At 37.8% G+C, this 20,757-nt stretch overlaps 1 non-coding gene across 1 annotated transcript; it reads right to left on the bottom strand.

Moving 5' to 3' along the window:
* Positions 1-644: 644 nt before the first annotated feature.
* On the bottom strand, positions 645-717 carry TRNAF-GAA (transfer RNA phenylalanine (anticodon GAA)). Its single transcript has one exon. It is a non-coding gene; the product is annotated as a tRNA-Phe (tRNA).
* Positions 718-20,757: the final 20,040 nt, after the last annotated feature.

The following is a 20,757-nucleotide window of genomic DNA, read 5'->3' as shown; positions in this document are numbered from 1 at the left end:
CTATCTCTGAGTGAAAAGACTTCTTTCTGAGGACAGGAAAACTGGATTTTCATTTTATCACTGAAGTTAATTCTAAATAGAAATGTTTTACATGGCTTGTGTAGTGATTTGTCAACCTAAAGGCTCTTTTCTGATGGGAAAAATGCTTCACTGCTTTAACATGCAATGATTATTTCAGGTATGCAGCACATTACTGTAACAAACTTGAAGCTTTAACAGTGGTGGTGCTGGTGCCTAACAGTTTGGTATTGTCCATCCAGTTCACTGATGTATAAATAGAGATTTATAATAGGTGGCTGTATAAATAGAGAGAAGAAAGTATTTGGCAGAAAGGCTTTGAAACATGGCATTAGGATGAATTCTTGCACATCAGGTCCCCCAGATAGTTAGCATTTATAGATGCATCTTTCCGGTACCCCTTTATAGCCATCATCTTTTCTGTTTTCTGTAGGGTTTGAGGTAATGACCTGGGAGTGGTATGATAATAAGCAAAATAAGTTAAGAAATGGCTGTAGTTGGAAAGAACCTTACAGACAAGTAGTTCCAGGCCCAACACTGTGGGCAGGAAATGCCTCATGCTAAGGCAATTATTACCCAAAGCTCTATCCAGCCAGGCCACAGACATTACAAGAGTCAAAGACTACTGCCGAAACCCGGGATCGAACCAGGGACCTTTAGATCTTCAGTCTAACGCTCTCCCAACTGAGCTATTTCGGCAGGCATTAGATGCATCAAAGGAAAGGGTAAGGGAATATAAAACTTTATCACTGAGAACACAGACAGTTCCTGCGTGATCTGGTGCTTTAATCAGTTTCAGTTTCTTTCCCCCCACATTTCAGGGGAACAAGAAGCAGTAGAAATGTATGAGAAATGCATACGAAGTTAGGAAGCTGCTTCCGCTTTAAGCACTGATATTTCGAGAATTAATGTATGGATTTTGAAGGCATTCAACGAAATACTCAAAAATGTTATTTTTACAAGAAATCAATAGAAATTATAGACAAGGTGTTCTTGAAATTTCACTGGGCAATTGGATACGTAAATACTTTTCAAATTCAGTGAGTTTCCAAATGGTGAGTCCAAGTTTGCATGGGACCAAAGCTTTAAAAAAAGAGACAATTTTCTAAGCTCTTTTCTACCTTTTAAAGGAGATTTTTTCCCCTTTTTATTCTGTTGGTACTGCACATAACTGCACTACAAATGATTAGCTAAAAAGAATGAAATAATGCACTTTTGTAGCTTGAAATTGTGGGGGTTTTTTTTTGTTTTTTTTTTCAAACAGGAAAATTATTAAAATCCCTGTGTATAATTCTAGAGTACTTACTAGGTTTCCAAGTATGGAGACCAGTGGTTAAGTTAATAAATATTAGCTAAATTAATAAGACCTTGGACTTATCTCATCATGATGATTAAACCTTATTTCATGTATGTTTTCAGGACACCTTTGGCATAGGGCTGCTCTGCCTCACTGTTTGCATCTTTGAAATGGCAATGTCTGACTTACTGTATGCTCTTAGGAAATCAACCAGCACAAAATGAAGTAGTTGCTGTCACAGACTGAAAATTAAATAGAAGAAGAAATCAAGGGAAAACCTTTCTTAAGCTGAAGGTATTTAGTACAATTGAGTTTGCTAGAGTTCTCAAAATACATTATTATCTTGCAATATATTGGGCTATTATTGGCAAGCCCCAGTCCTTCATTTGGAAGCGCTGAACATCAAATTCTTAACTGACTCAGTCCAAAGATGGGATTTATGTCTGAGGTGAAAATGACTGCTAAATTTTCCTCAGGCCAAATTCACTGCATCCAGATTTCACATCTTAGATGTAGCAGTCAGTGCAGTGTATAGCAGTCCTAAGCTGCTTCAATACATAAAAGAGAGAAGTGCCTGGAGGGGTAATGCAGATCTTGGGTGAGCTGTCTCTCAAGGCTCTTACCTGGACAAAGGTCCTAAGAGAATCGCACTTGTAAGGTGGCTGCCTGAAAACAAATTGGATGAAGCTGAAGCTTTTCCACTTTTACTTACAAATAAATCCTTCAAACATTTTCAGTGCAGTTTAAAATAGTTCAAATCATTTCCCATCCATGACCTTCCTTCAGATGACTTTTTACAGTTGGATCAGGATTTTCATCGGTGTGGAAATAGGTGGGTGCTAAAAATACTTTGCTATACACATTCACTTTTATATAGATGTGACAGTAAACATATGTTACATTCACTTCAATTATTTTATCCCATATTTTGAAATGAGTATATAGGATTTCTGGTCTTGGTAGAACAGCTTGAGGATAACTTCCACAGTCTCAGAATTGTTCTTCCTTTCAGCAATTGTTCCTGTGCACGTGTGTATATGTGCATGCATGCATATGTATATATAAACACATACACACACGTATAATATACATATGTATACACATACACATACACATGTTCAACTATATATAACCAGAATACACTGCATAATGCCTGATTTCTCTACATTTGTACAGCTCTAGTCTTAACATTCAGATTAGCAACTGTTTATGAAAGACTCCTGTGATTATACAAAGCAGTGAAAACATGCAATGAAACTAAATTGTTTGCAAGGACAAAGCAAAACTTCACTTTAATCTACTTCACCTTCAGATGCTGCTCCAGAAAGATGTATATCTGCCATGGGTTCTGTTCTATACCTGCTTGAAATAAATGTTTCCAATACCTTAGAGTACTCCATTGATGATGGCTGTTTATGTTTAGCAAGAGAATTGAGACTTGCTCCAGACGTTGAACGGACTAATTGATTCTCATTGTGTGTCTAGACCACAAAAAAAAGAAGACCTGAGGCCTTCGGAATGGGAACTTGGAGGCATTTTTCTTAGACACAAACCATGATTTGAGAAGTGCTGCATTGGCAAAGAAGGGATTTGCCTGAGATTGTCTATTGAAATATTCCTGCCCCCCTACCCATTAAGGCTGGAGGGGAGTACCACGATAATACAGGAAGACTCCAAGGGAATTTGGAGTTACAACAGCTGTAAGATTAAGAGTGCAAGGTAACCATCTCACAGTGTAGAAATACACATTTTTGTTTCCAGTCTGTCCTGGTCCCCACTTATAAGCAAATATAATGTGTGTTAGGAAGACAAACAGCAAATGCACTGAATATACCACAGGGAACTTCAAAATTACATAGCAGGATCTTTTATTTTTAAATTTTTAATAAAAGAAATGTGGGGTTTTTTCCTAATAAATCTCCTGCAGCCAGTTTTGCAAGAGTTTGTCAGGGAGACAAGAGGTGCATGACTGTTGTTCTCTAGTTCACAGTTCCTAGTTGTTTTCCTCTTCAGCACGCAGAATAGGTTAAAACTATAATGGGAAGAGTCTGCTGAGAAGTAACTTAGCAGAACGGTTTAATAGAAAGCGTACATACTTCTCCTTAAAGATCTGAAGTAGAATTGTGTCCTGGTGGGTTCAGCAGCAGCAGTCATTTTTCTCCTCCCTAGTAGCTGGTCAGTGCTGTGTCTTCAGCTTCAGCCTGAGAACAGTGCTGATAACACCGATGTTTTAGTTGTTGCTAATGCTTACCCTGATCAAGGAATTTTCAGTCTCTCATGCTCTGCCAGTAAGAAGGGGCACAAGTAGCTGGGAGAAAGCAGAGAGAGGACAACTGACCCAAACTAGCCAAAAGGGTATTCCATACCACAGCATGTCATGCCCAATATATAAACTGGGGGGAGTTACCTAGAAGGCCCAGATCGCTGTTCAGGTCAGGCTGGGTATCAGTTGGCAGGTGGTGAGCAACTGTATTGTGCATCACTTGTTTTTGTTTTTTTTTTTTTTCCCTTCCCTTTTTAGTTTTATGTTATTTCCCCTTTATTTCCCTTATCATTATTATTATTAGTGGCAGTGGTGGTAGTTTTTTATTATACTTTAGTTACTTGACTGTTCTTATTTCAACTCATGGGATTTAGGTTCTTTCCATTCTCTTCTATCCTGCCGGGAATGGAGGATTGGTGGAAGAAGAGAGGGGGTGAATGAGCAGCTAAGTAGTTCTGAGTTACTGGCTCGGATTAAACCACAACAAATTGTTTTATCAGTTATCTTTTGAAGTGCACATACCAGGGATGTATTCTTTTATTGCCTGTCTTCAATTCATTACATTTGTGCCTAACCTATCTGAATAGATTTTAGACATGACATAACTGCATTTTTTATTCCTACTGGAAGCAAAAAAACAAAGTCCAATCTTTTTATTTGTGAATGATGGGAAGAAATAAAAATACTTTTATTAAATTATACTTAATTTCCAAAGCAGCTGAACTTCAGAGTGCAAAAAGTATATGTTATTAAAAAAAAAATTAAAATATCTTCTTATTATCACCCCTTGCATTCTCACAGTCAGCTGCTGAGTTTAGGAATAAACTTTCCATGCAAATTTCAATCCCTTTTCCCCTTTAAAATTGCAATTTTCCAAGAAGTTACTGAATTTTGAAAAAGCAGCCTAAAAAATACCACATCCAATTTGAAGTACAAAACATGAGAACAGAACGCTGAGTATTGCATCTGAAATTTAAAATTAAGTATTTTCAAATGCATGCACGTGTGAAAACTAATGCCAAAGATTTTTCAGGAAGGTTCCCATTTTGTGAAAAGGCCTTCCTCTGCCTAAAAATTAATTAGCGTGAAGAATTTCAGCAGATACATTTCGGGGTACAAATTGAAAGTGAGCAGGAGTTGAATTACTTGAATATGCCCCAAACAGCAGGACACAGTTTTTACCATGGCTTGTTAACATTTCCCATCCACAGTGAGTGTATGGAAGGCTGTTTCCTCCAACTGATACAAATTCTGCCTGAAACCCGAATATTACATGTACATCAGTTTCCACAGGTAAAGTCTTTAGTTTCCGTAAACGTTTTTGCTGAGCACATGAGCCTGCACTATGAGGATTTTTGCCTCCCACAAAAGTGCCATCAGGATTCATGAGAGAGGCAGGAGAACACACACCCTGTTCTCCAGCTGCACTGAAGCATAGCTGCAGAGCACACTCAGCCTCTTTTCACTCTCCCTCCTCCCTGCAGGGTGACCAGGGTAAGGAAGAGGAGTTCTACTTTTCCTCAGGAGCCTTGTAATTGGAGCATGCCCCTGGGAGACAGGAAACCTGACTTCAAAGCCCTTCACTGCCCTGTATTTACCACATTCCAGGAAAGTGCCAGAATTTTCTGGGCTGGAAGCCCTCTAAATCCTTCCTGTGCCATCTTTCACATTTTGCATAAAATGATTAAATATATGTTGGAGCAGGGCCTGGAGTTAGAATTTTGGGCTTGTTTTACCTGGGTACTGCAGAGACTTGGGCATTTTTCTCTCCAACTCTCTTGCTCCCTGTTTCCTTTCCTTTATACTAAATTAGGCTGTGCAAAGTGGGTGATCTTATATAGGCGAAACTATAAGACATTAGTACTAAAATGCCTTATGTCTTCCAGCTAGAATCCCATTCAATGTGTGGACTCAAGTCCCTGCTAAGATAGGATAGCTTTGAACAGTCATTGAAGGAATCAATTGTTTCTGTGTTAAAACAGCAAAAAGCTTTCTGATACAATGAAGTCTTTAATATTAATGGGGTACTACAATGTCTAAATAATAGAAAATCTGGATAATACAATTTTAAAAGAGACATCAGGCATAAATCCAGAACAAGACATAGACGTAATGTGGGAAATACTCATGGTTTAGTAAGAGTCACTGTAGTAAATTTGGGCTTATATATATTGATCTTAGTGCTGGCCATGTAAGAGAAATTACTTCACCCATGAAGCTTCTGCACTGGTCCATACTGTGTTTTGGGAGAAGCGAGGTTCCTCCTCACATGACCTGTTCATGCCTTAGAGTGCTTTTTAGCTCAGGCTCAGCAGAAACCACTCACCCCCACGTTTATTCTGGGGTCAGTAGTTTCTGGAGCAGAATAGGTACCATGGAGTCGTCCATGAAATAATAAAGCATATCTGACCTAAACTGACTTTTTATTAAGACATCTTCACTCGCTACATCCAGGACATGGTTAATCCAGCATCTGTCAATCAAACTGCAGAGAACTGCAATCTGACTGCAGACAAGCTGGGAATGAACATGTAGGGTAAACAGATGCAATGCTTCATTTGGGAGAAATGGTTATGTATGAAGAATGATGGTGGGGATGGTGGTGCTCATCTTCCACAGCCTTGGGTCATGTGAAGATGATGCATAAAATTCTATCTGTAGTTTTTAGTACTGCTTATTAAGGAGTTCTAAATCCTGCCCTGACCTAAGTCATAGCTGTGTCTGTCGATTTGTGATGTGATGGTTTTCACACAAAGGTTTTGTTGGGTGCAACCAAATCAAGTCTCTTTTTTTTAAATTATTTGCCTTTTTTTTTTATGCAAGTAAAATAACCATAGATGTTAAGACAGTGATGTCGTTGTGCAGCAGCAATTTTGCAGTAATGCATAAATTTAAACACTCTAGTTCCTGCTCAGTAATTTCCATCTCAGGATGTGTGTGGTAGAATTCCCTGGTGCAAAGTTCATCTGTGGTTTCCTTAATAAAAATATGAACTGCTGTTTATGAAGAGAGATTGCAGGGAACTCCTAGGTTGCGAAGTTGCAAGAACCTAAATGCATTTTAAAGTGCAGGGGAGGGTGGGTGCCTAAGTCCCTCAGGTTTCTAGATCTAAGAGACTTAAGCAGCCATATCCCATTGATTCATTTCCCCTCCACTCTCCTGAGCATAGTTTGTCGGTCATATATCCCTGCTTGAAAGAATGCTTATTGCAGTCAGATAAGAATATTCCTTTGGCTCTGATTCAGATGGATTTGAAAAGTATGATTTTTCTTGGAAGAAAACTGAATCCCTTAACTGTTTTCTCCTGCCACCACAGCACAGCTACTGATTTACAGCAGCATGAGGTCTACTTTTCCATCTACATAATATTTGGGGAAAGCTTATGGCAACATAACGTGTAAATGAGTATAAGCAGAATGTGTTTGCTTTTCCTTCCTGCTTGTCTGTACAGAGTTGTTCTTGACAGTATCTGTTTTGTATTGAATGCTGCACATCAGGGGTTCTTTACAGAGAAGTTTGCACTGCAGGTGACGCTCCCATTTGCCTACTGGGAATAAGCTTCATAGCTTGCATTATCTGGGAGCAAGAAAATACAGCAAATCCACTCTCTCCTGGAGTAAAGTAGGCACCAGAATTTGTGCCATCACCTTAACAGATGTTTACCAGGGGAAGACAACTTTAAAACCTGGATGACTCTCCTGGAAAATGGTGTTAGGGAGATGCTGTGAACCAATATTTTTGGGTAGCCTAACCTTACTTCTTCCCTGTTTGGCACAGGAATTTGCTTTCCTGAGCTGCTCTGAAGATTCGTCTGTCTTCTGGCCAGTCATGTGTCTGGGCTTCCCAGGGCAAAGTGTGGGTCAGTATCCTGCCAAGTCAATTCTCTGGTTTTAGACTTTCCCAAATCTACTGCTCATTTCTGTACTTAACATATGTAGACCCAGGGGTCAAAGACATAAATGAATCAACAACAGCAGCAACAACAAAAAAATTAATGAACTTGAAGATTAATGATTATTCACTTATTCTTGGTTTTCCCCAAATCTCTACTATCTTTCTGGTATTTAGACCATTTCTTTCCCTATCTCAGCAGTCAGGGACTGAGAATATGTTCTACTGGTCAGAGCAAACAGCTTTTGAATTTTTACATGTTTTCAATTTGAAACATTCCAAACTTTAACAGGAGGAAAATTATAAAGCTCCCTTTCAACATCTTGTAATTTATTACTTCTTTCATGAAAGGATTAAATGCATTTGCTACAAGCAGAATCTTGCATTCTGTATAACCCCCAAACCTTGATCAACTCTAATGTGAGTTTTTGTGAACATATTTCTCATGCCATGAAGTTTGATGGGTCTTTGGAAGAGCACTTAGATACTTCACGAGAATGCAATTTAACCATACAGTTAGTGACTAAAACATAGCCGTCAACATGAATGTTATTGTTTTTCATAGATGTGTTGAAATCTCGTGTAGTGTACATTGGTCTCCAGCATAAGTCCTTCTGTAACAAGCAGCAGCATGCAGTTACCTGGTATTAACATCGTAGATATATTAAACTCTTCATCTCAACAAACCGTATAATTAGATAAATGCATACCCTTAATTAAGCATATTTTACTGATGGAGATAATTGTTATTACTCTAGATAGATTGTATCAGTAGCTAATTTCTTTTAGTCTTACATGGCAGCAGTTTTCAACACAGAGTTGGTGTTCCCTCAGTATCTGGCTCATACAAATATATGCAGTTTTGTCTGCTAGACTGGAAACAAAACAAAAGAAATCCCCAAAACCTACAAAATAAAATACAAAATCGTACCACATTTCTGTGCTTTTTTCAGGGTTTCAGACTGAAAACAATTGATCTTTTTTTTTTAATTTTTTTTCCCCTTTTTTCAGACAATTTAAGTCCCTTTAGGTGTTTGATCCTGTCACTCTCAAGCATATTTTCCAGACTTTCAGATGCATTTCTGAACTCTTTCTAGTTGTTTAAACCTGTGCCTTAGAGAAGAGCCAGTCTAACAAGACACAGTATCTGTAGAGTGGTAAACATGACAAATACACTCACTTCCCTTGGTTTTCATTATATGCTTTCTTGATATGCATGAATCAGACTAGGATCACAATCAGCTACATATCCACAGTGCTAACCCTCCATTTTGAATGGTCATGCACCCCAGGAAGCAATCACATATTCTAAATGCATTGCCTACATTTTCATTATAAGATGTATAAACTTTTATGGTTGATATTCTTTTAACTACTCTTCATTCTCTTCTCTCTCATGATTTACTATCTGAAGGTATTTAGGAATTAGGTGCCTTCAAGACTGTTGATCAAAAAAAAAGTGGATGGCAATGTAGTCTGAAAAAATTCTCTAGAAATGCATCCAGTTAATAATTCCTCATTATGAGTGTATCTGGAGACTTAACAGCTTGCAAGGTTTCAATCTTTATAGTATGCTCTATGTTGATTTTATAATCTACCCTTCTCATAGAATGTTTTGTGATAAGTTAAATACCTTGCAATGTTTAGGTATATTGCATCATTTGCCTTTATCAATGGGAGTGTGTACTCCCATTGAAAGACAGTTTGACAAGAGTTGTTTTTAAAAACCCATGTTGACTGACTTCAATTAAATTACCCGACTTTAGATTTTGAGTAGTAAAGCCCTATATTAGCCTTTCTATTAGTTTGCCCAGTGTCAATGTCAAAACTGTCAGGCCCACTTACCTTTTAAAATATTGGCACAACATTCATTTTTTTTTAACTCTTCTCTGGAGCATTCCAATATGCCAGGACTTGTGCAAACAATAATAATTGGTTTTGTTGTTGTTATTATTGTTGTTGTTGTTATTATTTATCTTTATTCCTTCTACTGAGATTTTGCATCTCTCCTTGATGCTGTTCATCTGCAGTATAGAATAAGCTCCAGTCTTTGTACTTTAGGTTCATATTCATAGCAGAACAGTAAAAAACTGATCACAGTTATGCATTATCAGGTACCTAATATAGATTTGCCTTATCTTCTTCAAAAGAGAAGAGAATTGGTCTCATATATCCAATGATATATTTTTTCAGAATAAGATTTTTCTTTACTATTTACTGCTTTGAGTTTTTATTGAAAAGCTATTAAAGAATCTCATGATGGTTTTCTTTCCTTAAGTGATATTGTGAAAATTAAGGTTTGTAAATACTTGCCGCCTTTGTGTTTCTTAAATGACATCAGTTTTTCTTTAAAAAGAATCAGGACTGCAAATGAGCTCACATGTAAAATTAAAAATAACCAGTGATTAAATTTTAAAGTGAGTCTTGCTCATTCATGAAGTATTTGTACAGTCCCTATTCACAATCTTGCTTTGTTATTTTTTTAAGATATCTAAAAACCATGTTTGATTCCTGGTATGCTTATTTATGTGACAGCCACAATTCTAGTCTCACCTGCCTGCACAGGATTTTTCTTTGCGTTCACTTCAGACCTTACTGTAAAAAATGCTGGAGATTTGCCTACATTTATTCATTGAAAGAACTTCTTTTTCAGTTAACTTTGCAGAGGAAGGAAACGTATTCTAGTAATTTAGGGCCAAATCCAAATCTAGCTAAAATGAAGAGTAAAGCTAGTTCAGGATATTTTGTTGGTGTTTTTTTGTGGAATATTTTCATCAGGAAATTCTAATTTGTTAACGCTTGTCAAAGGCACACGCTGGTTTTGATAAAACCTTCATTAGGAAAATCTCATATGGAGTCCACAATTTTTAGTCAACACCAGAAACAGATACTTGAATCCAAGTTAACAAGATGCTAGTGTCTAGAGTAAACACTGTTTAAGTAAAACTTGTTTGAAGGAACCAGATTCCAACTCTTTCTTTGCAGCAGACAAGGCAGCTTGTTTGAGATCAAGTTTCTCTTATCCTTCAGGAGGGCATGCAGGTCAGTGGCTATTTACTATTCCTTTCCTTCTTTCCAGTGTGAAGAAGATTATGTCCAACATCTCTAATTTCTTGTGAGAAAGGACACTTTGAACTTGTATGGTATAGGGCTCAGGTTCTTGTTTCAGTACTTGTGGGCAGATCCATGATCTACCAGACCCAGATCTAGATTCCATCTAGATCCACAGACGCTGCTGTGACTTTGTGCATTTCTTTTTTAAAATAATATTAATTTCTTCATTTTAAGTGTATAAAATTGCACCAAAGAGAGCTTCCTGTAAAAGATCCCTTCTGGTGCATGTTTTCTATTCTATCCATCATAAATCATCGTCATTTTTACAGAGAGGTTTGAAGGAGAAGATTTCACAAAAACACCAAACAGAAGTTCACTGAGAGTAATTCAGCAATGCAAGATTAACAGTTCATAGGAAGGAAATGCAAGAAAAGCATAAAGTATGGGAGGAAAAGAGCACAGAAGAGGAATGTGCAGATCAGACCGCATGGGCATGAGGGTTAACAGGAGCACTTATGCAGTATAGGAAACAAGTCTGAATACAATGAAATGTGCCGGAACAGGCAGGGATTTTTTAATGACATAGATTATTTGCCTATGATTTTCCTTATAAAAGTTTCAATTTCTAAAGAAATTAGGTCACCAAACACGTCAGTTTCTGGTAAAGATTTTGTGGCACCATCTCCACTTCCCTAACCCCTCCTAGAAGGTAAGAATCTTCACTCTGTAAACTTGTAAGCTTGGAAGACATGTTAAAACATGACATCTACCACCTCAGAATTCTGTCTGTCAAAGGCTCCTTTTTGCAGTTGACATCTGCTAGAAGCTTCAGGTGTATACTAAGGCTGGTTTTATGGAAGTGTAGATGGAGGATTTACTCACAAAAGCCAGACACAAACCTTAGCATAACTTAGTGCTTATTGAGAACACTGGGGTTTTGTTCAGAAGTTAAGCCTTACCTATTTAAAACCTCATAGCTGTCTTTTCCCTTTCTCACAGATACCTCTTCTGAGTTCTTTCAAAGCAGCACAGAGGAATGTATTATATTTCTTTATTGTATTTGCATCAAAGAGTCTTGTTAAACTTATGAAGTTACAATGTTGAGTCTACAGCATAATGGCAAGATGCCTTGTAATTCCGCCTTACAATTAAGCTCTCACTCAAAAGATTCTCCCAATCCCCAGGGGCTGTGCTTAGGAAAATCTCAACAATCAAGAAAGTGAAGCAGGTCTGTGTGCAGCATTAAGTGGGAGTGAAGGAGCTTAACAGAAAGCCAAGGTAAAGCAGAGTAGATGAGAGACTGATAGATGAATGAAGAGCTGAACCGCTGTTTTTGAGAACCCTTAGGGCTTTCTTACTATGTTTTGAATCTCTGCTGGTCAGCGTTTTTCTGGCTCTTGTCTTTTCTGCTGTTTGCTAGGTTCAGATGAACTGAGCCCATATGCAGTGTTTAGGCCAGAATTGGATTCAGTGGATTTAAGCCAATTTGCACCAGTCCAGCACAATGGCTTTACTGACCTTTCAATCAACAAATCCAAAGTTTAGACAAAGCACTGCCTTAAACTTGCCAATTTTCTGTATATGGAAGCTAAAACAGTTTTTTTATTCATTTAGTCAGCTTGAATTCCCTTAAGATGTAGGGCTGGGAGTTTTGATTATTACAACATCCTTTCCTTTGGCCTCCAGACATGCAACTTGCTGTGCTCAGACCCATTCAGAATGCACATCACTCCTGTGCTTTTGCCCTGTAACATTTCCCTTTTGCCCTGTCCCTGGCTCTCCCTTCTCTACTAGGTCTTAACAGAAGCTGCTTGTATTCAATCTAGAGGTCTTTTCCAGGTTTCCAGACTTCTTTCTGTTTCATTACCTAAATGTTAACTCTGTGTGCATCCGGTGGTTTGGGTTTTTTCAGTACTTGCTCACTTTCAGATGAGGATCTTCAATTTTCTTCTCATTTTCCATGAACCTGATTTCAAAACGTATTTTAAACAGAATGTTCCATATTAGAATAATTTTTGGTAGAGCAGGTTGTCTGAGAACCAAATGTCTAAACCCTTTGCTTGCCACATGAATGAAAGTATATCTATTGTTAACACCATGATACAGTCTTCATTTACTTCATAGCAGGTTCAATCATGGGATACATTAAGGGCTTGTGATGTCCACTAATGCAATAAGATGGTCAATAGTCATGCTAGCTAATTAAAATTATGTTTTTTCTTTCATATAACTGGCTTTACATTCCTTATGCTGTAGAATATTTTGGTGTGACACTATGTCAAATAGCAACTGAGAATAGACTCCCAGAACAATTTGTATGTCCTGCAGCCCTTTCTTTGTCCAAATCTCAGAGTGGACTGAGGAAAAGGAGCAGGCTGGTGACTGAATGTTCAAGTGGACCAGGGAGATATTGCAGACGTTAAGAGTCATGGAAAGACTTTTTTTTTGCCTGTAGAGCACTTAATACAGTGGAGTTGTAGTTTGTGATGCAATGGAATATTATAAAATGAAAATCAACATATTTTTGTACGTATCAAATATGTATTTGTGACACGTTTGTTTGTCACAAATATGTCCTTTCCTTATATAGTTCTTTTCAAAGAGTTTGTGCCAGAGCTCTCACTAACTTTTACTTTTGCATGTATAACTGCTTACTAAAGGTGTACAAAACTCTATATAAAGGTACCAGTTCATGTAAGGCCAGGTATCCTAATTTTTCCTGAACAATTTCCCTTTAAATAACTACATAATTTCATATTACACAATTTTATCTACTTAAAATTTAAGTGGTTTTCGTGTGCTGTCCATTTACACTTCCACCATGGTCAGTGGAACTGAAATCAACACAAGAATTTTAGATACGATATATCACACTATACCTCTCCTAATGATTCCTAGAATAGAGCACAAATTTTAAAAGATAGCTTCAGAAAAAACAGTTCAGTACAGTAGGATATTCCAAATTCTGTTATCTGAGCAAGTCTAAGCTTCCCCATGTTTATAATAAAGATATCAGTTATTAACCCACATTTTAGTTTACACTATGGCCAGAAACATGTAAAACCCAACACCAACCACAAAAAAGTACATATGGGCTTAATACTTTTACGTACTTGAAAGGTACAATATACAAACGTCTGCAAGAAGCACCGAAAAGCTGAAATAGTATCTCTGGCTAGACTACTTGAAATAAAGAATCGTGCCAAATCCAACAGCAAAACATAAACCTTAGATTATCCCACCAAGGAAGAACCATTATGGTAAAAGTAATCATAAATTTTTGGAATATCAAGTTGATCTGTAACGAACACATGAAGATGAAATAATGCAATTTCCACTGACTCATAACTAAAACCACTGATGCAGTCACCCCATCCAGACTTTAGGTAACATGAGAGGAGTTCTATGACTAAACTATAGAAATTTAGTGCATTAATTCATTATCACACATACAGATTTTGCTGCAGTGATGCACATCAGCTAGTGTTAGATTAGTAGTACTCACTGCACAGTTCATGTACCTGGCATAAGTAACACTGGGTCTTTCCAGAAGATAACGTGTCAAAACAAATCTACCATCTAAACAATCTGAAAGGAAAATGTACTGTCAGTAGCACTTGGCCTGCCACATGCTAAACCCTTGATTTAAGCCCCAGTACAATGAAACTGTCAGCTTGTTTCTTCTACCCACTTCTAATAGGACATACATTAATTAAAACAAGCAACATGTAACAGGATGCAGAACTTGCTCAAGTATGGTCATGTATAGAATTTCAGAGATGAGAATTCCTCCAGATTTCTGCTTTACAGTCAAACATTGGGTTTCTAAGTCTTAGATTATAATGGGTCATGTAGACAGCTGTCTTCTCTGTTCAGAAAGGATTGACTGTGCACCAAAGCCTGGTTCAGGCCTTTATTACACTTTAATTTTTTCCAAAACTCAGAGCATCAATCATCCATTTCTGTCCGTTGGGTGCTATGCTGCTGAGCCTTCTCTGCTCCAAAAATACCTCCTCTAAGAACCATCTGATTAATAGTCACAAACTTGCAATTCTAGCAGAACAGGTAACTTGCACCATATAGCTACCCAAATCCACACAAATTCTTTTGACATTTTAGAAATTAGGGAGTACTTTATACACAAAAATATTGGTTTCAGATAATGCATGTAACACATTTTCCATCATGTAAAGGGAAAGGAAATAAAGTCAGTTTAAAAACCTGAAATCTTCCTCATCTCCTGTATTTACTACCTCCTGTGAAAGAAGCTATGGCCTAGCTCATCTACACTATCATGAATAATAACATTTCTACTACGGACATAGAGTTTTTTACATTTCATTACATAAGAGGGCTGTAGGTTCAACTGTTAGTTTCCTGAAGATACCTTATCCAATACTTACTGTCTTAGAGAGCAAAATGGTGAAATTCAAGCACTTAGGTGTTTCCTTTTATTTTTGTATCCCCTTCACTTAAAGTGACAGAACTAAATTTAAATTCACAGTTCCTTTTTATAAAATAGACAGAGTCACTGTGCTAAATAGTTGCCATTATTGTTTCATGACATTCAACCTGCTCACTATCTGAATTTCATTGAATGAAACAGGCATCTAATGGTAGAAAAACTTCTTTATGTATGAACCAACAAAGAAAATCCTTAAGGATGGAACTGTTAAATGAACTGGTATGTAGCTCTGTAATTACACTGGCTACTTTTGTTCTGTTGGATAAATGCGTGTTTCATCATATAATGAACTCAGTGGTCAAACAGATAATTGTCTTAAATTTAGCGAAGTTTGTCCATTACCAAAAGTGTCCCAAGGAACAGGATTCTATTAAATCTGGAAAAAAACCTCACAGAGTTAATGAACCCAACATATAGCAAAGGGGCATTCGGGATTTTTTTTTTTTCCTTTTTTGTATCTGCAGATTTTAGTCTAAATTTGTACAGGCTATTCCCACAATAGGAAAAGAAGGACTTAAACTGAATTCCCCTCATTATAAAACTCTAAGCTAGATCATCTTTTTTGTATTTATATTTCAGACATATTTTAAGACAAAGACAAAATTATTCTAGCTAAGATTAAAGCTACTATGGAAGCACTTCCTCCACGTCTTCGCATTTCTTACCCTAGTTATCCAGGGTAGAGGAAAACAAGCTTCTTCAGATTTTTTTCCTAGCTCAAAAAGTGTCACTAAGCATCAGATGTTTAAGTGATATTTAGGATGGCTGCTATTTTTGATGGTTTGTTTTTTTTTTTTTTTGAGCTTGAGCTTTTTTGACTTTCTGGAGCTTGAGCTTGTATGAAAAAGGCAGCACTGGAGGTATATAAAGTGATAAAAACATACTACACTATGTAATCTGTTTGTTTTCCCTTCTGTACTATGGCATCCTCCCTGTTTCTCTTCCTCTTTGGTGTTACAGTAAAGCAAGATCCAAAAAGAGCCTATATTTGCTCTCAGAATGGAATCCAGATTGCTGTGCTAGGTGCCAAGGTTTTCTTTGCAAGAGCAAGAAAAAAGAAAAAGATTATGACAAGCTTCAGAAAAATAACCCAGCCAGTCCCCTGAGCAAACATGGTAGATGGGGAGATCTAGGCACAGGAAACATATTGGAAATACAAGGAGTATGTTGTCTGAAATTTTACCTCTCTCTGGAGCTTAACTGCATTACTCCCAACTCTTGTGGCTGCATATTTAGTAGTAAGAAAAATAAGCCACAAACCATTCTGTGATCCTAGACTTAACTGGTGTATGACATTTCAGCTAAACCCCCATCCCCACCACAACAGGGCAGCCACAACAATATGGTCTATTTGCCTGTGCTAGCTCCTGAATCATATCTGGGTATTGTTTACAAGAGTTTTACTTTGCCTGGGCCAACAGTTCAGCTGCTTCTGCCAGTGATTTGGCCGTGTAAGTTATTGCATGACAGTTTTTGGGTGTATGCCTTGTCTTTGTCACATTCACTAGTGTAGACTTCATCTGTAAGGGTGTCTCCTCAGCATAAACGAAGCATAAGCCCCATGATTTCTCTCTCAGATAATATCTCCAATTGTTGTGCTACTTTTTAAAGGGAGGGAGAACTCAGCTTGTCTCATCCCCACTTGTTTTGTACTTCAGGTCTCTGAAATTAGATTATTAAATCTTGTGCTGTATAGTTTCCATGTAGTACAAATATAAGCCATGTTAGCTGATGTTCTCTACTGTTCTGTGATGAGACCTTTGCAAATACCAGCTTTTATTAACTAGCCTCATTTTTCCCAACATGCACTGCAATATTCTCATCTTCAGAGTCTGAAGCAGCTGATCATCTCTCTTCCATTCTGTCCCAACTTTGGCTGGGACAGATCCAAATTAGTATTTTATATCTCTATTTCTTGGGTTGATTAAGGAATTTGATATCATGGAGTTATTTGCTCCCTGATGTCCTTCTGACTGTATTATTGCTTTGACATTGAAATCCAAAGAGAGAGATTAAACAAATGTTAATTACTGTTATTATTACCATTCTGAAGGTAGTAATAAGGAATATTTAGCATTTATGTGTAACATTTGATTTAAGTAGGAAAAAGATGAACAACTGAAAGATGATAATTGTGAACAGAGTAATCCCACATGAGGCTGGAAAAGGCCACAGCCCACTTGCACCTGCTGTCTTGTTCTTTGTCAATAATCCTAAACTCAGAGATCAGGATATTATATTATAAGCATAAAAACTAAAGTTATGAAGTTTTTCAGTATGTGAAATCTTAAGAATATACAAACATTATTTAATTCAACATAACTTTTACAAACGTGATTGTCATATTCACATGAGCAGAGATTTGCAATGGCAATTAAACTGCAATACTGAGCTCTTAGCAAATCTAGTATCAGCATTCACAATTGTGACAGCCCAAGTTCTCTGTACAGCATGTGGAGAAAATTTCACCAGTGACTGCTTAACAATCACATATCTGAGTAGCAAGATAAAATAACCAAAAGGAGATATTGTACCAAAGTTATATAAAATCATGAGTAGTATGGACAAGGCCATGGTGTCTTGGTTGTTCACTGTCTTCCTGTACAAGAATAAGGGCATATCAAATGAAGCTAAAGATTTAAAAGAGCAAAGGAGGTGGCTCTCTGGCACTGGGTACAATTTCTGTGAAATTTCTTGCCAAAGGATGTTGCATACAAAAGGAGTCTATGTGGATTCAATCAAAGATCAGGCAAATACTTGGAAGAGTACATCTTTTGGTAGTTACCTAACAGACAAACAGCACTAGGCTTAGGAAATTCCTCAGGCTGAAAAAAGTTAGAAGATAGAAAAATATGATGAGGGAAATGTCCTATATTTTTGGCTCCCTCTAGGCATCTGCTTACCAAAACTATTCCTTGGGTTTGCCTCTTTAGAAGTGCATCAGCCCACTGGTGACAAAACATGAGAGACCTCCTTGCACATTCTTCTTCATTCAGAGGATTCAGAGAATTTGGGGGGAAAGAGAAGCCCTCTCTGCAGGTGCTAGATATGCCACACTGCAGCAGAGAGGCCTTGGGTGTACCCACAGTCTTTGATCACTGCTGCATACGACTGTACAGAGGCTTAGTCTGGATAATGGTTGCCAGGGAGATGTGACTGGGACTGGTGGAGATCTGAGCAATTTGAGGACTGCTGCTATCAGGGGAGATCATAATTTGCTGCCTGTAGATGTAGGGGCTCCAAGAGCCCATTCTAATTATGGCATAGAGGTGATTTTTTGCTCCTTTTTACAAGGCAGGGTACAGGGGGAAATCTCTGCAGGGTGAGATATAGGGAAAATGACCTTCCTTCAGCATCGCCTATTCACAGAGCAGCAGGGGGTGGAGTCTATTCTCTGATATCCTCTGAACTCTATTATTCAATTTAGTTCATTCATTCCAATTTTATAAATTATTATGTTGTGAAAACAACTCAGAAATAATTTCTAGGCTTAATTAGCAGGCAAAGTATGTACAACTTGTGCACACAGTTCACTACTGTTCATAGCGGAGAAAGTGATGTTATAGCCTCCAGAAAGTCTGTACTGAACATTTCAGGAACACATCAGAGAAGAGATGGCTCCAGCATGCTCAGTTCAGCCAATAATTGTCTACATTAAGAGGAGAACAATAGCTTAGTCATGCCTCTTAAACTTATCACTGATGTAGGAAATATAGGCAATGATCAGCTTCCAATATATGGCCTGTGCCAAGCCTGGATCAGGGTTTCCAGTCAGTGCAAGCAAGGATGTGATACAGTTCTGCAAAGTCTGGACATAGCTGCTTGGAATCCTGTCTCTGGTCCCTCAGACTCCCAAAGTACACTGTTGGAAATGGGAAAAGTGGAGATGAACCTCCCATTTGAACCAGTGCAGCTGTTCTTATGGTTTTTATAGAGATTGGCATGCATACTGAAATTAAGGCTTCCCATTCCTAGTCCTTTCTTCAAGGCTAGAGACACATTTATACTTTTCCCCCTTTCTGTCTAACTCTAGACTGAATGGCTCAGATGAGGTAGGCAAAGAATCATAAAATCTTAGAATCCTGGAATCACAGAAGCATAGAAGCATGAAATGGTTTGGGTTGGAAAGGACCTTAAGATCATCCAGTTTCAACCCCCTGCCATGTGCAGGGATGTCTCACTCTAAACCGCCACCCAGGACTCTGTCCAACCTGGTCTTGAACACTGCCAGGGATGGAGCATTTACCACTTCCTACGGCAACCTGTTCCAGTGGCTCACTACCCTCACAGTAAAGAACAGCTTCCTTATACCTAACCTGAACGTCCCCTGTTTAAGTTTTAACCCATTCCCATTTATCCTATTCAAAATGCCTACTTGAAATGCTTACTTGGTGTGTCCTGCATAGTATTCACGTGCAAGGATTGAGTTGCTCAGTGATATCAGGGATGAAACACTTTCAGGCAGAAGTTTCGATGCCTGCAGATTTCAGTCTATTAAACTTATTTGCTGAAGGTCTTCTGGTGTCTTCAGAAAAAAGTGGTAACTGCATAAGAGTTTCAACAAAATGCTGATTTTGGCCCAGTGTTTTCCGTTGCAGCAGATGAGCACATTCACAGCAGTACTTGACCTTCAGAACGACCTATTCCTCTGCAGTGCAGGAAATCCCTTGACAAGCTGTTCCTGCAAGGGGCTGGGAATGACAACAGCAGCCAAAAGGGAGGAGAGCTATAGAAAGGTGAGGCAGGGAGTACTCTGCAACAGCCCTGAAGGGTCACTGAATGTGAAATGTGCTTTATGTCACTGTGTCAAAATTATCTCCCCATGGGATGGCTGTCTCCTGGCGTACAAACATTATTGCTATGGAGGGGACAGCCTACTCTATATCCTCAAGCGGGGGAGGTTAAAATAGAATAGATCTTAGTCTAAGACTGAGGTTAAAATAGAATAGATCATACTGTAAGGCTTCCTGTCCTGAGGGCAGCTTAGCATAAGTCTGGAAAATAAAAACTTTTAAAATCATTTATTTTCAAAGGTTTGTCCTCATCTGTCCAGCATATTGTAGCTATACATTTGCCTGGAGCAGCAGCTCCTGTGAGTTGTGTTTATATGTACTTTTTTAATGTAGCAAGTTCCATAAGGATGAAGGCCCATTCATCACCAGATTACCACTCCAGCAGGACAAAACTGTTTTGCTTAATTTGCAGTCTTTGGAATTGACTCGAGAATTAACAGATAAAAAGGCTGATATCATATCAGCTCTGATATTTTCATACTGCACCCAGTAACTTGGAAATCCACAGTAATTTTCCAGTCTTTTATAAAAGAAGCATAATTAATAAAAGAATATCTGTATCTCCATGATGAGAGCCTTTCTGGCTCATGTCTTCCTATATTTTATATTTCAGCTATATACCAATAATCCTGAAACTTAGAATCATAGAATGAGTAATTAGGGTTGGAAAGGACATTAAGATCATCTCTGCTCTTTATGCTAATTTTATTAGCTAGAACAAAATGAAACTGAAATTGCTTTCATTGAGATGAGCAGGGTTCATTTATATTCTAGCACAGTCCATATAATTTTACAAGTAATTGTGTTATACAAAGAATCGTAGAATCATAGAATAGTTAGGGTTGGAAAGGACCTTAAGATCATGTAGTTCCAACCCCCCCTGCCATGGGGTTTTCTTTATATTTTGGTCATCAGTTCTTCTTACATTACATACACAGTTGTTTTATTAGATATAGTGGATTATAATTTAAGAATA

The sequence above is a fragment of the Lathamus discolor genome, chromosome 1 (assembly GCF_037157495.1).
Source record: "Lathamus discolor isolate bLatDis1 chromosome 1, bLatDis1.hap1, whole genome shotgun sequence".
Classification (NCBI taxonomy): Eukaryota; Metazoa; Chordata; class Aves; order Psittaciformes; family Psittacidae; genus Lathamus; species Lathamus discolor.
Note: the sequence above shows the minus strand (reverse complement) of the source record. Positions and strands in the feature narration are given on the sequence as shown.